Source organism: Drosophila gunungcola, unplaced genomic scaffold, assembly GCF_025200985.1.
Source record: "Drosophila gunungcola strain Sukarami unplaced genomic scaffold, Dgunungcola_SK_2 000001F, whole genome shotgun sequence".
Taxonomy (NCBI): Eukaryota; Metazoa; Arthropoda; class Insecta; order Diptera; family Drosophilidae; genus Drosophila; species Drosophila gunungcola.
The window spans coordinates 6,501,002-6,520,863 of NW_026453197.1; the positions used below are offsets into that span (position 1 = coordinate 6,501,002).

Sequence of the window (19,862 nt, forward strand, 5' to 3'; positions counted from 1 at the left end):
ACAGACTGCGAGACAGACTGACAATAACAAGCTTAAAATTTAATGAAATTTTCATGTGCTGGCCAGAATTTCTTTTAAAGCCTATAATAACCCAATGTGTGCTGGCCTGTAACACATTGCATATGATTGATGTGAATGAGTGGGTCAGAAAAAGGATTTCCAGAAAGTTGAGCCTGTCAATTAGTTGAACTTTTGTCAAATATTCAAAGCAAAAACTAGGAAATTGCTTCACTGACACTTGTACAGATGGAAACACATGTACAAAGCATTTATATTTTGTATATTTCCAAAGGGAACTGCTTTGCAAGCTGCCAGCATCAGCATTTAAATGGAATTCTCTTTTCTTCATGCTGTATTTGTTCAGTCCTCTACATTTTCCTCGTCCATACATCCCGTTTTTCACCTCTCATTTTACCGTCATTTTGGTGTCAATATGTAATTTTGATTAGCTTCAATTTCAGCTGCGTTTCTGTGTTAAGCCTCCCTGCCTTCCTGCGAACCCCAATAAAAACTTGAAATTTGCATACATATGCATTCAATTTTTAATGAGCTTTTAAGCAGACCATAACTCATATGTATTTGGGGCACGAAAATTACCACTTACCAATATGCAAAATGAGCGTTCCACGTTGGCTTTGAACATGTCAACTGCAAAGAGAATAAAAAAGAATATGGTGAATATAAATTTTAGTACTCACACAATTTAGGAATATTTTTTTTTTAATAAATAATAAATAAAGCCTTTAAAATTATAAACGATCAATTATGTCATCTGAATTTTTTTTAACTAAATTAATAGACAGTAAGCAATAAAAACATCGGTTTTAACATAATTTTTAGATTATATTAGATTTAAAAAAAAATATATGAACATTTTTTTTCTAATTTACAATTTAAATGCAAAGTCTTAAAATAAAAAATTTGTTTTAATTATTAATGAACAATCAATTTTGTCATTATTGTACTATATCAAAACAATAAATAACACTTTTATTAAAATAATTTGTAGATAAGATTAGATTTTAAACACATATTTATGCCAAGTGAACCGCTTGAAGGCTTGAAATGAAAATGTTCTAAACACTTAGCGCCAATGGCCCAGATATCGTTTGCTCACTGATGCATTAAGTGATGCACTACACCCCACACTCGCACTCTTTCATAGATGTTCTTACACTAGCACACATGCGCGAATTTTCCAACACCCTCTGATTGCAGCTTTCATCGTTGACAAGCGCTCCTTTATTGACCCTAAACGCAGGCGCAATTGGTCGCTTGACTGATTGATTGATTGACTGATGGTTGGTTGGCGAAATGGTTGATTGGATGCATCAATTTGAATCGGGATTTAGTTGTCAAGTGGGTCGTGCACTCTTACATTGACACTTCATTATGCCGTACGATATTCGACATAGCACACAATTCGGGGCTAATGAAACTTAAGAATTGAATATCCTTTTTGCATTAAATTGAATTGCATCTCAAAGAAGTTATTAATAAATGTGTTTCTGTGATGGTCACTTGACGAAATCTCTTCGTGACATAAAAATGGCTATAAATTTAGCGTCGTTTCATGAAATGGTGAAGTGCTGACAGCTTCACTTTTTTATAAGTGGCCACGGCAAACAAAAAATTAGCTTTTCAGCAAGTTAATAAGTCTTAACAAATGAAATTGTTTTTTGTTTGCGCTAACATTTAAAACATCCTTTTTTAAGTAAAACTCGCATTGAACTTATGTAAAAAATGTACGAAAAGAGCAGTTTCTTACAGGATTGAAATGGACTCTCAAGTCACGTTTAAACTGGTGTTGGACAGCAGGTCAATGCTAAATATATGGACTTTAAGTGACCTATTTTTTGGCTCCTCCCCTATCCGCACACTCGTTTTCCTTACTCTCCCAGGCGCCCCGCTAATGTTAATGGCTTGTCTTGGCATACAATTGGCTGCTGTTGTTTTGCTGGCTTTCCCTTCACAATGCTGGCCTAATTAGCAGCTCAAAGAGAATGGCTACTTTACACAGTCACAGTCGCAGCCACATTTCCACAATTCCACAATTCCACACTCACACAGACACCCACTCACATGAGCATTAAGGATAAGCCAAATGTTGGCTTGCATTTATCACGCATACGCCGTGGTGGCCAAAAAACCACTTTGTGGGGGAAGAGCCGGGAAATGGCAAAGAAAAGCGGGAAGAACGGCGGTGGGGTGACTAAAAATGTAATTTTGGCATTAGTCGAGCTTGGCAAACATAAAATTACCTTGATTAGAAACTCAAATGTGGCTCATGCCAAATAAACGTGGGGGAGATATGCCATGGGGATCTGGCGATTGCCACGTGGCTATACACATATATCAGCACCGACCTAAGCCGAAAACGACTTTGGCCCGTGCCAACACCACCCACTCTGGCCTGCCTTTGGGCCAACCTCAAGCCCATATATCAACGGGCACCTGTGCCAAAATGCGCTGCGGGGAAATGGGAATAAAGCCAGACCCAAATGATGCTGTGTTGGGTGTTGGCCGCCATCTGAGGAATGACTGAGGTTTGGGATGGGAAGTGGGAGTTTTCTGTGGTGTGAATACTCACATTCATGCATCGCCTGTTACCTTGAGCCAAGCCAAGCACCAATAAAAACCAAGCGTCACACATAAAAATCGGTAAGAGGCAAAGATATGGTACGCAAAAATTTGTTAAAAGTCGAACAAGAAAATGCACTATGCGGAATAAATGTGACTATGAGATTGTAATAAAAAAAAAACGTAGTAAAATATGTAGTTAAAAAATAAATAGATCCATATTGTTAATTATTTCTGCTGCAAATTTTAGTAAAGGAAAAAACTTTTTTAAATATTTATAGATAGAAAATTAATATTTTTTTTATTTAATTTCTACTATTTTCCCCCTAAGATATCAGCTGTTCCATTTTCCAAATTATTCAATTCCCTAACAAAAGAACGCCTGAACATAAAGGTAGCAACTGTGCAAACTGTTGAGGCATGTCCTTTTTTCTCTCTCTCTGCCTCCTTGTCATTCCGTATCAATTACATAACATACATACGTTTGTGTGCGTTTGTGTTAACGTTTAGTTTTTATGTTTAGCCATAACAAACAGCAAAATGGGCAGAGGAAAGGTGGGATGTTGGTGAGGAAACTTTCCGCAGACACAAGGCTAATCAACAAAATTGCTGCAGCCTTTTAGGAGGCCTAACCAGACATATGTATAAAGGGGGTAGCATATGGCTGGCATAGCCTGAACTGAATTCCCTGTTCGACATTTCATGCTTTGATTAGAGGGCGTGGCATGATTGATGAACCATTGAATGACCCTTTAAAGTACTGCAGTAAATCCTCCCACTTGTCCACAACTTTGATCCGCGCCGGCAAACTTTGAATGAAATGAATGTTATAAAGTTTTCGCCACCCCATAATCTGCTCTCGCAACATTGAAAAAATTTGCAATGCTGCATGAAAAGTGGCACAAAAGCCCTGACGGTAAAGTTTCATTCTTTGCTCTTTTTTACACAGCAGCTAGAAATTAAAGTGAAGCTAAGCAGCAGCTGCAGCAGTTTGTAAAGTCGGGACTCTATCGCCATTTGGGAAAAGGCATTAACAAACTTTCAGGTCAGCTAAAAGGTAAAGTTGCCAGCATTCAAGATGAGTCAATCAACAAAAGGATTTCAGCAAGTTGCAGCTGCTTTTATTCAGGGCGTTTCTGGGATTTTATTTACCATCCATTGAAGTGTTTAAATTGTTGTATTAAAAATGTATTATTAATCCGTTGCTCTTATTGCGTAGACATTAATTAGACAAAGTCCTACCCTGTTAAATTACTCAAGGTTTATTTTTTTTCTACTTGCAGGTCAAACACATATTCTCATTGAAGGACACTTTCAATACGAGCAAAAACCCCTTGACAGCCACAATAAACATCGCTATAAGCCAGAAAACAACGCACTTGAAGTGCTCGAAATTCGCTTGGCTTTGTCATGAGGCGACAAGTCGAAAGGACATACTTGAGCGGGTATAGACGTATTTTCTGAATAGATGTAAGTCCATATTCAAAACACGCAACACTTGTCAGCAGCAGGCGTCGGTAATCATTCAACTTCAACACACACCACACACACAGTCAAAAGGAAACAATGAGTTTATGCACAACAAAAAAATATTGTTATTGGTTCACAGGAAGAATTATTAAGAATTTGTTATTGGGAAAAAACCAATGCCGTTATTTTTAAATACAGCATTTATTAATGAAAAAACGATATTTTAAGTTTCCTTATTGCCACATAAACCAAAGTTTTTGTTTTGAAAAAAAGGAGCTGCCTTTTGAGAATATGTATAAAGCAATGTATATTTAAAATATTTGTTAAAAAATAGTGTAAAATATATATTTTAATTCTTCTACTAAGTTCAGTTAAGGTCTCAATTATTATGATTATTTGTTTCTGTGTGACTACGAATTTGGTCCTTGGTTTCGAGCTGAATTTTTCTCCTTTTCCTGGGCTGTCATCATTAAGCAGCTTCATCGCAGTTGTTGCTATTGTTGCTCCTGTTGCTTACGACTTTTAGTTGCCGCTCGAAGGCATTTGGCACATGATTTTATTCCTGTGAGCAGTTAAAAGCTGTCCTTAACACTCATTCCCCGAACAATAAATTTCTGTGTGCACGTTCACACCCTTACACCTGCCATGTCTTTGTTGACAGCTGAGTGGGTTAAGGGTTCAAATTGGGGAGGGAATTAAGGGAGGAGCGGCCGATTATTGTTTGTGTCATTATATGACATAACTGAGTGATTTTTGTTGATTTTTCAGTGCAGGTGAATGCATTGGCATTGTAATTATTTATTCCAATTAAAGTTGAATGTATTGCAATTTATATTTTTGTTCATAAAATGGTTTATTCATACTGGTTTTCATTTCTTGAATCGAAGCTTAAGCGCTTGCATTGCCTACTTTTGAGCGCAAATTGATTGCACAAATAAACAATAGTTATGAGGTCGATTCTTAATTGCCTGGACTAAGCCTCCGCGTCTGTTTGTATTGGTGTTCGAGCTGAGTGTCGGACTTGTTTGCTTGTACTTCACTTAATTGATTCAGTGTGATTGACATGTCTCCTATGCATATATGAATAGGCTTTAAATCGAGAAGAGTGTGTGCTCAGGGATGATCTCTGGTCAGCTTTGCTTTGAATCTGGGCGTGCAGGGGTGTTCTTCTGTGCAGCAGTCACAATGTTCATCAATTATCAACTAAAAAGGACCCACAGAGTAAGGGGGAGGACTCGAGCACAAACAGAAAAAGCAATAAATCTAAACAAAAGGCCTCCGGGGCCAAGTCGAATGATATGGGAGGGTAACTAGAACGTGGCCGTAGATTATGCCCATATATTCAGCAGCTAGAAAGTCTTGTTTATGACCTTTCGCCTTTTTGCTATTTTCCCTCTGGCACAACAGAGGCCAAAGGCCAATGAATTGGCTTCAGATTTTTGGTTCATTGCCTTTTTGGCTGAATGGGCCATATAGCATCTGGATTCCTGGTATATATGGCCAAGAACAATGTTTCTCCTCCACTCGAAATTGGTTCAGCAGAAAGGCGAAAAGTTAAGACCAACTAACCAGCAGGCACAAACTACAAGCTAGCACTTTTTTAGAAGCTCAAAAAGGCAATTTTCCTGGGGAGTTTGGGGGAAAAGTGGCAGTGTTGAAGCCTTGTACAAATACAATTTAAGTAAAACAAGCTTGGCAACAAAGTTTGTGCAGTTGAAAACGTTCGCTCCTTTGCTTCCTTTTTTTTTTGGCTTTTTATTAGTGCAAGCTCTGCATTTTTGCCCCTAGGTGCAGTCACATGTGTAGTGGGAAATATAGAAAAAACCCAGGAAAAAGGGGCGTAAAGTGTGAAGAGAGGCGGAAAAAGAAGTGAAAGGAAGGATCGAAACTAGGAGAAAGCCAGGAGGACAAAAGGGGAGAAGAAAAGCGCTCGCCAAGGAGACCTCATTGATTGCAACACGCAGACAAGAGAGAAGGATTCCGAGATGATGGGCCAAGAGGGAGCCGAAAAGTAGAAGAGGGTGCGTTCAAAGGCGTTCACATGGCAAACATAAGTCGCACACTCAAATCAATAGCTTTGACAGCTTGGCATTGTTTGAAAAACGAACCAAAAGAGTCAAGCCAAGAAAGGAAGGTTGATCGAATAAGTGATATACAAGTGCAGGGGCGTAGTAAGGGGACTAGTCGACAGGGGTAAGCGAGCGCGCCTCTGTGTGTGTGCCAATTGCATTCATTTGACTTGACTTGGCTGCCAATTGCCTCGATGCAATGGAAAATTTCTGGCAGACGTCATTGGAAAATCGAAAACAGACATAAAACTAACAAACCAAATTGAAAGAAAATCGAATTTTAAATGTCTGTCTCTGTTTGAAAATATTTGAAATAATTATTGTTGTTTGATTTCGTTTTTATGTATAACACAGATTAAGAAGATCTTGGGTTCAAAAATAAATGAAAAAATACATTTAAAAGAACAAAATTTAACACAAATAAAGTTTTATGTATTTTAAAAAGTTTTTTTTTTCTTATTACTTTTCCTGTACATTTTCCTTTGCGACTGGCAAAGGGAAAATAAATAAATACATTTATGTAGTTTAAAGCAAAACTAAAAGCAGGCGATGAGAGAATCGGAAAAAAAAAGAGAGCAAATTGTTCAAGGATTGCAAATTGCAATTACAAAAGGCAACAACAAAATCGGCTAAAGCTGCCAGACGGTCCAACAACAACAACCATCACATCAACAATGAAATGGCAAAGTAGAAAGATAAAAACTACCTTGGCCCAGTATTAAAAGCGCCTATAAAACTCATCGCCTCAGTGTGTGGGTGATTCTTGTATATAGATACTCGGGCATGGGCTATGGATATAGATACTCGGGCAGGGACTAACTGTATCTGATGCAGCAGCAACACCAATGACAACCAACAATAAATGTCACTGCACACCGTCGAACCCTCCCCCGTAAGACACCCCCCTCTCTCAAGTAGCAAAAGTGCATTGAAGACGTGACCAATTCGCCAAAAAAAAATATACATAAAAATCAAGACAACTTTCGTTTCATTCCATTTCATTTTCAGTGCAACGTGGCGTATGGTTATTGTCCATTTTGCGACACAGAAAAAAATTGCTCATATCTGTTAGTATACTGATTGTAAATAATTAAGCTATGATTTTGTAAGTTATTGAGATATTAAGTCCTCTGTTGCCGCTCTGCCGGCAAAACACTATTCTATGCTCATTAGATATAACCTGGTGATGACCTATGTAGAGCGACAGAAGACGTATAATTTGCTTATTCAAAACTTGGAAAATTTGGAAAAAAGGCTAAAATTTGATCACTTAATAACCGCCATATCTTCTATGCATTGATCCGATTGACCGAATTTCTTTTCACTTCTTTCCCATTGTTGCTATGTATTTAAAAAGTATAAATTAAACTAAAAAGGTTTTTGGCCAGTGTTGAAGCATAAAATTGAAGAGTTCTGAACATGAGCAGGAGAATGGTGTTCAACAGTCTTATCAGTGACAAAGTTTGCCCAAGTCAAGCACTCGACATATTTGTCGACCAAAGATTGGAGGAGGCACCAGCAGACGGCACAGAAAAAGTGCAAAAAAAGAAAAGTAAAGGAAAACCTGGGCAACCCCAATGCTGTCGTTGCAGCCTGATAAGACACACACACTGTGCAAATTGGCCAAGTCATAAAGGCGAACTCAATTTGCTGTTGATCACGTTTTTTTTTAGCCATTTCCCGCAGCACAACTAGTGCAACAATGGAAATCTTTTTATTACCAAAGTGGAGCTACCAAATAAAAAACAACAAGTTGAAAGAATATATACAATTAAAATTATTTATTAGCGAGCCGACAACAGAAATTGGCCGAGAGCAAAAGTAGGGATGAAGGGATAATGGGAGGCTGAATTTTGGATGATGACTAGTAGCGAAAACTGGCGCACATTTGGCCATGTCTTTTTGGCCCGTTGCCAACCTTAACATAGCAGTGGCAGCAACAATGCGACCAAGTTTTGGTACGCCCATTCTGTTGCCTTTTTGGCTTCTTGGTTTAGAGCTTATTTATGTGCGTTGGCTGCAAAATATAGCGCAGGAAATATTTTCTTTCATTGCCAGCTTTTCATCCTCCGTTATTTTTTTTTAGCTTCTTGTATATTTTCCTTTTTGTGGCTTATTTACTGCACAAGTATCCGAAGCTAATTGGGTGGTGCAGCGAGGGGGTGATGTGGCTAAAATATAATGCATTCTGCATTTTTAACAATGTTTATGGTTGTGAAATATTTGTTTGAATATTGCCTAATTTTGAGTGGCAGTTTCTTATGGGCTCTTTTGGACTCCATTGAATCGAAAAGTAACATCACTGCCAAAATCATTTGCCAAAATATTCTTCAACTTGGCCAATAAATAATAACATATTTGTTACCAAGAAAAATGAAGTGTTCTTTTGATTTGTGGCATACTTTGGGGAGTTTGTCTGATAAGTATATTTATTTAAGCACAGGTAAATAATTTATGGAGTCTTGAAAGGATAAATAAAAATAAAACATACGTTATCTTACAAAGCTTTCAAGGTGGTATTAATTTAAGCTTAAGAATTAAAATAATTTATTGTTGTAGTAACACAACTGATTCACTAAAATCCCACTTCATAGCATCTTTAGATTAATTTAATATACTTTTCTGTACAAATGTTGGTTTTAAGAGCTTGTGCTTTCCAGAGTAAGTAACTTATAAATTCTTAAAAAAACTTTAATCACAAAAAACACGATTCATGCATTTGTCATTACCCAATCCAGGAATCTTGCTTTTTTTGGGGCTGTTCAAAATGCAGTGTTCAGACTCGCGTTCTTTGTCGTCTCAGCCTCAACAATTCTTATCAGCAGAAAAGAACAAGAAGCCAGAAGAACGAAGAATGTTAAGCCAAAAAGTTTCAGCAAGCAGTGATAAAGTCAAGTCACTGAACTCGATCTCAACAGAAACACACAACACACAAGCCTTATCAACTGTTCGTATTATTTGCTTTATTTAATTTTTTCGGGGCGCTGTCTCTAAAAAATTACCAAAATATCTCGGTTAGTTAAGTAAGAATAAAACGTTGATTGACAAATCGTGGGAAAAGGTGACAGCATGGGACCCGTATATACGTAGATCTATATTTAAGGAGGAAGGGCAAGGCAGGATAATACTAGGGTTCAATTACCTGGCCACGAGAAGGTAAACGAGCCAGAAGATAGACTCTGCGATGTGAATAAACTCATTTTTCTGCTGCACTCGCAACACATCATTTACCGTGATGTATTACCTCTCCCAAAAACAGATTTGCTAATTAAATGGCAGCCATATATACATACATATGTATATAAGGCGTATTTCCAACAAAAATTAATTAAGGAATTGTCACATCAATCAGGTTGCAAATTATGGCTTTCGTCTTTTCTCTTTGCCGTGCACAAGAATTTTTAAATAAACAAATAAAATGCAAAAAATAGATTTATGTCTGAGTGCAGGGAAATTTATGACAGATGTAAAAAATGTCCCCCGCTTTAAAATTTTTTTTCCATTTTCAGTTTTATGAATGACGTTGATTCCGGTGTGAGAAGTAGGATTTGCCACTGAGAACCGAGAACTGTGACTGACCAGCTGCCAGTGGTCATATCCATGGCCCCGACTGACACTTCTACTTATAAGGAAAACGAAAAAAAAAATGAAGGGGAAAAATAAGAGTGCTGAAAACACTTGCGTTTATAATGGGAAAAGTTTCACCTTTCTGTTCAGCCTATATTTTTTGTTCTTTCTTGCAATTCTTTCTTTTGTTTTGACGATGATCCTTGGTCTGGTAATGAGATATGCACTCGGGTAATTTTGTTTACAGTACTTCGTCTTATGTGTATGAGTATTATTCTTTGTAAACATTTCACTTTTGCCACTCGACTGTGTCCAGGTATAAGTGGTCAGAATGAAATGGATTCGTTTTTCGTGGAAAGTCTGTTGGGCTTTTTCAATTACCTTCTAATGTTTTTTTTTAATTTAATAACAGTTGGGCAAATTTCTAGCAAAAGGTTGCTCTCAAATTGTTCTTTTTTTACACCAATATAGTAATTTATAATTTGGTGGACTTCTTAAACCTCACTTAACTACGCATTTTAACTTTTTAATTTAAAGTAATGTTCGACAATATAGCTATTTAAACTAATAAAACTACTACAAATGGTATTTAAATTTTCAGCGATTTTCTTCATTTTTGTTCTTTAAACTAATATTATAAAATACAAAAAAATTCGTTTTTTTATTTGATTTAAAATGTTAAAAAAATATATTTTAGGTCCTTACAATCGATTCTTCACAATATTACTTTACACATAAAACTAATTGTATGTATTTAATTTTAAACTAGGAACTGCAATAATCTTGTTAAAAAATTATTATCACTAAACTAGGTTGCGTTTTTTTGCATTCATTTTAAATTTTCAAAATGATATTGTGTTTTTTTTTAACATTTGTATATTTATATATTTCTAGGCAAACAAAAAGCCGATATTCCTTGTTTACACCAGTCTCATGGCCATTTGCTGTGGTTCACAAACAGATTCTTACATTGGCCAACCTGTCGTATGCTTAATGACGTGTGCATAATATAAATATTTAGCGGCAGCAATAAATGGGTTTCTTTATGTCAGCCACAATCTATTACTCAACAATCACAGCGATCACAAACATTAGTTGTTTACCAACCTTTGTGAAATTATTTCCTTCTGCCCTTCAGATCGATTGGCAATATATGCAGAATTCACAAGCACGGTTATCCAAAATGGCGCTGAAGTATTCCAAAATGCGAAGTTCACGGAGTATCCAAGACTTAATTTATTTTAACACTTTAATGCGGAACTAACGGATTCCTCCTCTTTTTTTCTGTTTGTTTTGTATTCTAAAAATCGAAAGTCTTTTTGAAATGCACAAAATGTGAGTAGAATTCTCTTCTCTTCCTCGGTTGTTAATGTTTTGGCAGAGATTTATAAATATTTTTGCACTACACTTTGACACTTTGCTTTTCCAGATTGAATATTCAACAAAATGCAGTTTTGTGTTGTGATTTGTTTTGTGTTGTGTTGAATATTCCTAGTTGCTACTTTGTTGCGGTTTTGTATTTGTATATTTATAGAACACGCACTTCTTCTAAGTGAAATTCTTGTTTGTTTTGGCACTTTCGAGTTTTTACCCTTTGGGCTTTTGGTTTATTTTTGTTTCGGCGGCATCTCTTTTTGTGTGTTGCCGTCTATTTATAGCAGTACAAATATTCTGCGGTCAGCAATTTAAATATAACAATAGCTCCACGAACAGGAAAACCGCATGCACATCTTGTTTCACTGGGTTTTTTTTTGGCTTGAAGAATTGGACTTGGTGTACCCATTCGCAGATGAATAAATGGGAATTTACGTTGTTTTCATTTGATTTGATTTGTAGTGCTGTGGGCTGTTTTTGTGCTGGCGTTTCCACGAAGAACGCGATTGTGCTTTAGTTTTCAGCGATTTCGGAGCGAGCTTCTCCGGCTGCTCAAGAGTCCATGCGACCGAATCCGAGTCCGATTCCGATGCCGATTCCGTTTACCGCTGCGGCGTTCCACTCACTTCGATGAAAATTTTGTAACTATTTTCGAAAAGCGCACGGAACGGACGCAGCTGCGGAGCGACCGACCGAGAGCTCGTGCTTAAGAGAGCATCGAGTGGGGACCGGACCAAGAAGAAACGAAGCGGAGCGGAGCGGAGCGGAGTGGAGCATCCGCGGTGCTGTTGGCTGTTGGTTGTTGGCTGCGACCACTGAAGACCGCAGATGCGATGCTCTGCGCTGCTCTGTAACACTGCCGAAGCGACGGCCGAAGCGAAAGCCGAAGCAGCACGAACAACTGCTTGGGGGCCACCGAGAGAGCGAGCGAGAGAGGGCGCGCAAAAGAGATCCAAGCCAAGACAAGAGCCAAGCCCCAGCCCCACGTTGCACTTGGTCACCTAACAGTAACAGTGCGCCTCCCTGTTAGCCGTTCTGTTGCCGTTCTGTTAGCCGTTCTGTTAGCGCAGGCCGTTTGTTGTTGTTCCTGCCAGATAGAAGCCATATGTTGGCAAATTTCATGGCTAAATGCCCAATCTAATTGCCCAAGAAGCCACATAATAGTATCGGAGTCGACCAACCCACCCCGTTATCAATGATGCAAATTCCTCAGATTCACGGCAAATATAGCTAGTGTTTAAACAAGTCACTCGTAGAGTAGAAGTGTGTTAACAAGTAAAGGGAATCGTTTTCAACTCCATATGTTTCTTCTTAATCAAGTTAGTAAGCCCTGTCTGTCTGTCTCTATGAACACTAATCACTTATCACAACCATACCCTAAAAAGGTTTAAAATCCAAATCCCAACACCATTAACTTTCAGAAAACCTTACTAACACCCATACATGTTGCTTAAACTATCACATTCAATGAAAATTATGTTACTGACGTTAAGAAGTTATCTACACATAAGATTGCGACTGGAAAACAAATGTTTCGATAAAATCGAATAATTCATCGTCGAAATACTAATTTATGGACTGTTTGAATCGAAAACGTTGACAAGCTAATTTTTATATTTTATTTAGACAGTATATTTAACTGAAAAAATGTGTATATCCTTGCAGAGAGTGTTATAATTTATAAATCGGACAAGTATATCAAATAATTATTTTCTGGTTTATAGGGATTTATTTTTTTAAGGGCAGAATACCAATTACAACGGCAACGGCCTTCTTGTCTAGTAGATATAAGTCTTGGCCAGATTTGCGGACAAATCCTGTTGCTTGGTCCTAGCAAGTTTGCCATTTGCTTGGGTTTGATTGTTCCTTCCCGGTCATTAAAGTCACTGAAAGTATTAACCGAACAACACAAATAACTATGAACGGACAACAATGAGGCTTAAGCACAATAAGCGCTTATTAAATGCCCTGAATGCGAATCAACTTTCAGCTAAATGGAAAGTGCCAGCCGAGGACGCAAGCGAAGTAGCAGCAAAAACAATGAAAATGCCATGGCCGGAAATTCATGCAACGGAAGCTAAAGAAGGAAGAAAAAGTTACGCAAGATGGGGGTGGCGAAGAGATGCCGCCAATGCCACTTGGGAGCGTCAGTCACCCGCAAGACAGTTTCCAGTCCCATCCCCTTTGTGTTTTTCCCTTGCCCCGAACAATGATGGCCAGCTGCTACTCAGTGAGGTTTCTGCACTAGGCTGCTTTCCAGCTTCCTTTGCTTAGAATTCCCCAGCATTATAACTTTGTGGAGATATTTTTTTAATTTTAAAAGAAATCCTTTCAGATACGTTGCGGCACTAGCTAAATGAGACTTAAGTTTTATTGTAGTACATTGTTATTTGGTCTGATTAAATAATACTTTACAAGAGGTTTTCAAATTTTGTAAATGTTTAATTTTATTTAATATAAAGTGAATAAGTTAGTAAAATTAAGTTGGTCCTTAAATATGCAGACTTGTTTAAAACTTTCATCTATTTGGCTAGTCTTTCGTTTATGCTTTCACATCTGTTCGGTCTATATCTCCATATCTCAGCCCCTCTCTAATACCTTCTTGTCCGCCTTCCCATTTTCCCCTCGGGTTTTTCCATAAACTCAGCCTTCTGCCATCCGAAAAATTTTGCATGCCTTGGCAGAAACAAAGCGAGCGCAAAATGTTTCGCCGCCTGGGAATATAAATGGCGCAAACAAGTGGGGAATACAGGATACAGAAGAGGATCCCTTCCATGCCGATTGAATTTCGTCTGAAAGGCTTTCGCATGAGACGCAACGATAAAGGATACAAGATGCCACATAAAATTCGCCTACAATCAGCAAGGAAAGACCGCATTTAAAGAAATTCTAAAATCAAAAATAATATTCTAAAGCATAAATCAAGGCAGACCAATACGTCCCGCCCAACGGATTGATTAATGGCTCCTCCGGCACTTAGCACGTGCTCACAGTCAGGAGTCCTGGGAGTCAGTCACTCAGTCAGGTACAAGGACATATACGTATGTAAACCGGTCGGCGGTGAGGACATTTGCAAAAGTTATTTATGGGGCTATGGGCGAATGCAATTTGTTGTGGTCAACAAATCGCTATACACGAAATTCTGTCTGTGGCCAAAAATGAGCAAGATCATTAGAGTCGAAAAAGGAGATGGGGACAGAGGTTTATTAGTCACGTCCGAGGAATGCGAGTCCCGAGTGGCGATGGCACCAAAAAGGTGAAGGCGAGGCTCCAAATATCAAAAACTCTGCGCTAAAAGCAGCCAAAGAAACGAGCTTAAGCCAAATGGCGTTAATCCATGAATTATTGCCTAAAAGCATGCCAAAGCGCATTAAAGTCGAGGGGTGACATCGAGGCGATGGCGACGAGGATTACCGGGGTGGTAAGGTGAGCAGATCAGGCAGGTAGCCAAAGGACAAAACAGCAACAAGATATCAAAAATATATATTTGACAACTGCGAGGGGTGGGATACTCTTTAAAAATAAACTGATTTTTGAAAGGGGATGCGCCCAGAATACTAAGAGTAGTGAGATATTCTGCATTATTATATTTAATTGTCATGCAAATTAGGTCGTTTCAAATTAACTATCACAAAACCCAAAAAAATGTATTCTGCAATAATTCTAAAAATAACTTTTCATTTTTCTGGCTGACAATTTAATTATTTTTTTATACCATTTTTTATAATTTTACATACGTATGTACCTAATTATAATATAGCTTGAATGGGTAATAATTTTACGACTTTTAACGAGTTGAGCATTTACAAATTAAAACAAATTACTTACAGTACGTTATAGCTAAAACGAAATGTAGAGCTATTAGGTTAACATTCTTGATTTTTAAATTAAGCTGAAATTCCCCAATAGCCACAGAGCATTAGTAATGTCCACGAAAGTGCCATTGTGCCAATGGAGAACATGAAACATACATTTTGATTTTTTAACTCCAAAAAGACACGGCGATTAAAAAGCGAAAAGAAAAAAATGACCAAAGTGAAAAAAAAGCCAAAACACTGACCGCCAAATAAATAAGAGCCCAACAATAATAAAAGGGGTAAAGCGAGCCAAATGTTTTGGACCGCACCCATGAGCGGACCAATCAGGCACGCCCCCGCCCCTGTTTCCGCCCTCCGGCGCATCCCCTTGCCATTAGCTGTATCGTACTTCGCTGTGTGTCACAAGTTTAAAGTTATTCATTTTTTTTCTTGCGAGCTGCTTTTTGTTGTTTCTCTGTTATTTTTATTTTTATTTTTATGAGTATTGACATTATAATCAACGCCGTTTTCAATTTCAACAAACCTTTCTGGGCCGCACAAAAAGTGGCATCCCCATCCGCTGCCCCGCAAAAAACTTATGTTTACTTTTGGGTTGCTTTTTGCTATCTTCAACGCGCTCTTTGCTCCTTTTCATTTCCACTTTTTGTTTTTGACAAAAAAAATATGTAAATTATAGCTGTGTGTGCTATGCGTCAGTCACCAGGGTATTTCATTTTTCCTGTGTGCTGAATGGTCTCGTTTTTATTGGTCTGAAAGATAGTTTCGGTCCTGAGCTGATGCCAAATCCCCAAAGAATTTCGATTTGAGACGTATTCCATTTACCTGATGGCCAGTAGTGTAAGCTGCGGGATGCGGAAAGTGAATTTGATGGACGAAGTGAGGGTTGTAAAAATAGAATGAGAGTTCGAAAGAATTTTATGACCTTAAAAAAGGGTTTAAGGCGGAAACTTAAAGGAATGGCGTTTGAAGATGACCATTCATTTATACAAAAACGTGTAAAACAAATGTTTATATTTACAGAGTTATAAAGTATTAATAAATAACTAATAAAGGACTGTAAAAGCGATTATTATGTATTAGGTGTATACCTATTTTTGATTTATATTTTTTGAAGTATTTAATGTTTCTACTTTTATTCAAGTCGTTTTTGCTATAATGGCCAATAACTTTTTCAATTCAACATTTTTTCGTCCCCGGATGAACTTGCTTCCTTACTGGGAGGCAAAGCATCCCTATTGATCTTTCCTGGCTGACAATTAGTTTAAACTGTTCCCCGGGCGACCTAAACCAATATTGGGCCACTGACCAAATCTGGCCATCACTGTGATTTATGGTGCACGCCGTGCGCCCCCTGCAAAAATGCTGCATTGAGTCAATATTTTTTTGCAGTGGCCAGTCCTATTCGATATCAGACCACCGATACCTCCCTCGAGCCCCAATCAGTGTGTCCAAGGGGGTGGAGTGGCCATCGTAAGTTGACCTTTGTTTCAAAAGCAAACAATGGCAATGAACGATGTGAAAGACAAACCAGAAACACCAAACTCAAACCGAAAACCGAAAACCAAATGAAAGTCCAAACGAATTAAGTTATGGTTATTGACATTTAATGCACACATTTGACTTGGTCCGTTCTGGATTCCTGTTGACAGACGAGAGCTGTCCCAGAAGTGGTTGGCGGTGCAGTGGATGAGCCCAGCTGAGCGTTAAATACGATCCCAGCGAGACTCAAATGCGAACGACCAAACAAATGACACCTTCTTCTTGTGCCTGTATCTGCACCTTTGTCTGCCGCAGCGACTGCGACTGTGCATCTGTGTGTTTGCGTTTCAGTTTTGACTCTGATATTTAATGCCTAGAACAAACAATTTTTTCTTCATTTCACAGACTGCTGATGGAAAGTCTAGAACCAATATAGGAGATAAGCTTTGGCACTGGATTAGATTGTTATTGCATCAAGCTTGGGACCAAGACAGTTTTTTTAGCATTGCTTTTATGTTTATTAATTTGTTTTGTACATTTTGTATTTGATTTATAAGCAAGTTAAACCTTTATTTGTGAAAGCTTTAAAGTTTATTCCTTGATTACATAAATTAGGTTTAACTATACATTTACCAAGCTCTTCTTTTCGTTTTAAAAATAAAAGAGGATTTTTTGGAAAAATACTCAAGTTAATTTAAGCATAGGGTAATAGGTCACTTAAAACTTGTAATGCGTTTTTTGGAAAGTTGTTGTGTTTGTTAAAAAAAAATAATACAAATAATGTTTTTTTGATTAAACATTTTTTTTAAGTATAATCAAATTTATTGAATTTATTGAATTTATTAATAATAAATAATAAAGTATTGTAGTTAAGCATTGATTAACATAACTCGTTAAAAAAAAAACCCTATTGATATAGAGTACTTGTGTATTTCCTCTGCATCTTTATTCTTTGCTGCCCCTCACCTTGCAATCTAATCGCCGACAACATCCATCATTTCAAATTTTCCATTGTCTTGAATTTCAAGTGCAATGTCTAGTTGCCCTCCCCTCATGAAGCCACCCACAATCGTATACGAATGTTTTTTACTATGAGCTTTGTTGTTGTCTGGGTCACGTTGCTACTGTAGTTGTTGTTTTTTTTAATAGTAGCCCTCAGGGACGCCCCTCGCCTCTCCACCCCCACCATTTAGCAGACAATTAGTCTGCGCGCATGCGTCGCCAGCTTCATTGTCAACTTCGGTTTTTGGCTTGTCCGCCAATTGCCATCTGTCCTCACGTCCATCCGTTTGTTTGTCCACCGGTTTCTGTTTCTTACTTTTTTTTTTTTGTGTCGTCGTCGTCGCTTTTCCCATATCCAAAGTATGGGGCGTAGTAAAATGTTAATTAAATTCAATTAAAATGCGCTACGAGTCTTCGACGAAATGTTATTCACTTTTCAAGGTTAATTTGACGGGCCGCCTCTAAAGCGCTTTGAAGAAGTGCCAAACTTTACAGCAACTTGATTTGGCTTGATTTGGGTTGATTTGTGCGTGCTAAGACCAACTGCAAAGTTCAATCGTTCAGTTGGTTCCGCAAAATTGTATTTATTTTATTTGCGATTAAGTAGCCGGCTAGTCAAGGTAAAGTACAGAATGGAAAAGTTTTTATTAGCAGTCGGCAAAAAGTCCCCTTAAGCACAATCATAAATTCGATGGGATGTGGCAACAGCTACGTAGAAAACTGCAGAAATAAAAAGTTAAAAAACTCCAGTTCTCTTTAAGTAGATTTTTTATTTTGACAAACAAAATCTCTTATAATTAAAAATGTTACAATATATTAATATTAAAAAAATGGCTTAAGCACAGGAATGCAAAATTTAGGATAAACAATGGATAATAATAGCAAAATAATAAATAAATAACACTGTTCAAAAACTAGAACCAATTTTATAAAACTGTCTTTCGATTCGATCCAAAACCCTGCAATTGACCGTTATGAATTATAACCAATATGTTTTTTAATTATGATCATGAAGAAATGTAGATATAAGAAACCAGAATAAAATTGTGTGATGCAACGAATCCACGCCAAACATTCCTAGGGTATATTATCGCGAAAGAAAAACAATGAAATTAATAATAAATGGACTAAAACAGCATTAAGCCGAAACCGAATTGTAATAAAAATAATTTAGCTGGCCACAAATTGTGCGCGCCGCCGGTCCAGATCCATTCCCCTCGGGTCAGTGGCCACCTCCTGCGGCGTCAGCTGCCACTTAATGACTGAATGAATGGCCAACACGTTGCCGGGCGGCAGGGCGGCAGGGCGGCAAGGCGAGGGGGCGGGGCTGGGGCTGGGGCTGGGGCTGGGACAAATGGAAGGGGATGGGGAAGGGGATGGGGAAGTATGGCCAACAAAGCATTTAATGTTTTTATTTGCGGGCGGCAAAACCTGAAAGTGGCAGCCTGCTCCTCTTTAGTGCGGCTTTGCGGCAGGACTCGTGACAAAATGGTTGCTGCCCAAGGGGAGGATGGCGGAATGGTTCGTGCAACATGTTGTTGCTGTGGCCCCCGCTTTAAAGGGGATTTGGCATTGAATTTAATTCGGGAGATTTACCCCTAGAAACGGTTTGCCTTTCTAAGGCAGATTAATTGGGCGAAGCCGTCAATAATCTAAAGATCAAAGTTGAGGCTTTTATGGATTATAATTCGACAATTATCAAAATGAATATTGAGCTGGGCCTCGATTGTTGTACAGGTGATTTCGAATTGATTATTATAGTTAAGAGTAATAAAATTTAATAATAAAATAAATAAATAGTAAATAATAAACAAATAAATGTTTTTTTTTTAAATGACAATAATTTTGAGTTTTTAGAATTTGTTGTACTAACTTAAAAGAATATATGATAAATTTTTTAATGCATAGAAGGGTATATAATAAAATATAACAAAACAATACAATGCCTGAGGACAAGCAAATCAGAAACAAATAAAATAATAGCATTTCTTAAAGTCAACCGTTATAATTATCCATCGAGCCTTTGCCCTATCTCGATGAGTATTATTTTCATATTTATCTTAACATGTCATTTCCCTTTCCACTCTTTATCAAAATTACCCCACCCAACTCGGCATATTTTCCCACATTTTCCTCGCGTCAGCAGCCTTGAACCCGCAACCGCCTTCAGTCCACCGATCGCGCATAGTAGTTCGTCTGTTCTCGTTTTCTTGCAATGAATTTCCATTTCATCTTTATTAGTTTGGCCTCCTTTTGGCGCGGTCGGTCTTTAAACAAGAACTTTGGCACAAATTGCACACGCAGAGCGAACATTCCGACTTGCCTCGCGATTTACAGAAACCGAAACAGAAATTTATGCAGTTCGTCCGACCGCTGGTGACCACAAAAATAGGCTGGCCACTTCAAGGCGCTGACTGACTCAGCTCGACTGCTGTCGGACTAATGTTTGTTTAATCTGTCTGCCTTGGGATTTTCCTTTATTTCCCCGTCGTTTTTTTGGGTC

At 37.9% G+C, this 19,862-nt stretch overlaps 1 protein-coding gene across 6 annotated transcripts in view; it reads right to left on the bottom strand.

Moving 5' to 3' along the window:
- Window positions 1-11,871, bottom strand: part of LOC128261817 (serine-rich adhesin for platelets) — a 39,698-nt gene extending 27,827 nt beyond the window's left edge. For 3 of the 6 annotated variants that reach the window (XM_052995702.1, XM_052995701.1, XM_052995704.1), the window contains exons 1-2: window positions 10,794-11,870; window positions 605-648 (exon numbers count right to left, since the gene is read on the bottom strand). The gene's annotated coding sequence lies outside the window, so the exon portion shown is untranslated. Of the gene's footprint in view, window positions 1-604; window positions 649-10,793 lie in introns of all 6 variants that reach the window. The other 3 variants (XM_052995700.1, XM_052995698.1, XM_052995703.1) reach the window with 2 other exon arrangements.
- Between the last annotated feature and the right edge of the window lie 7,991 nt (window positions 11,872-19,862).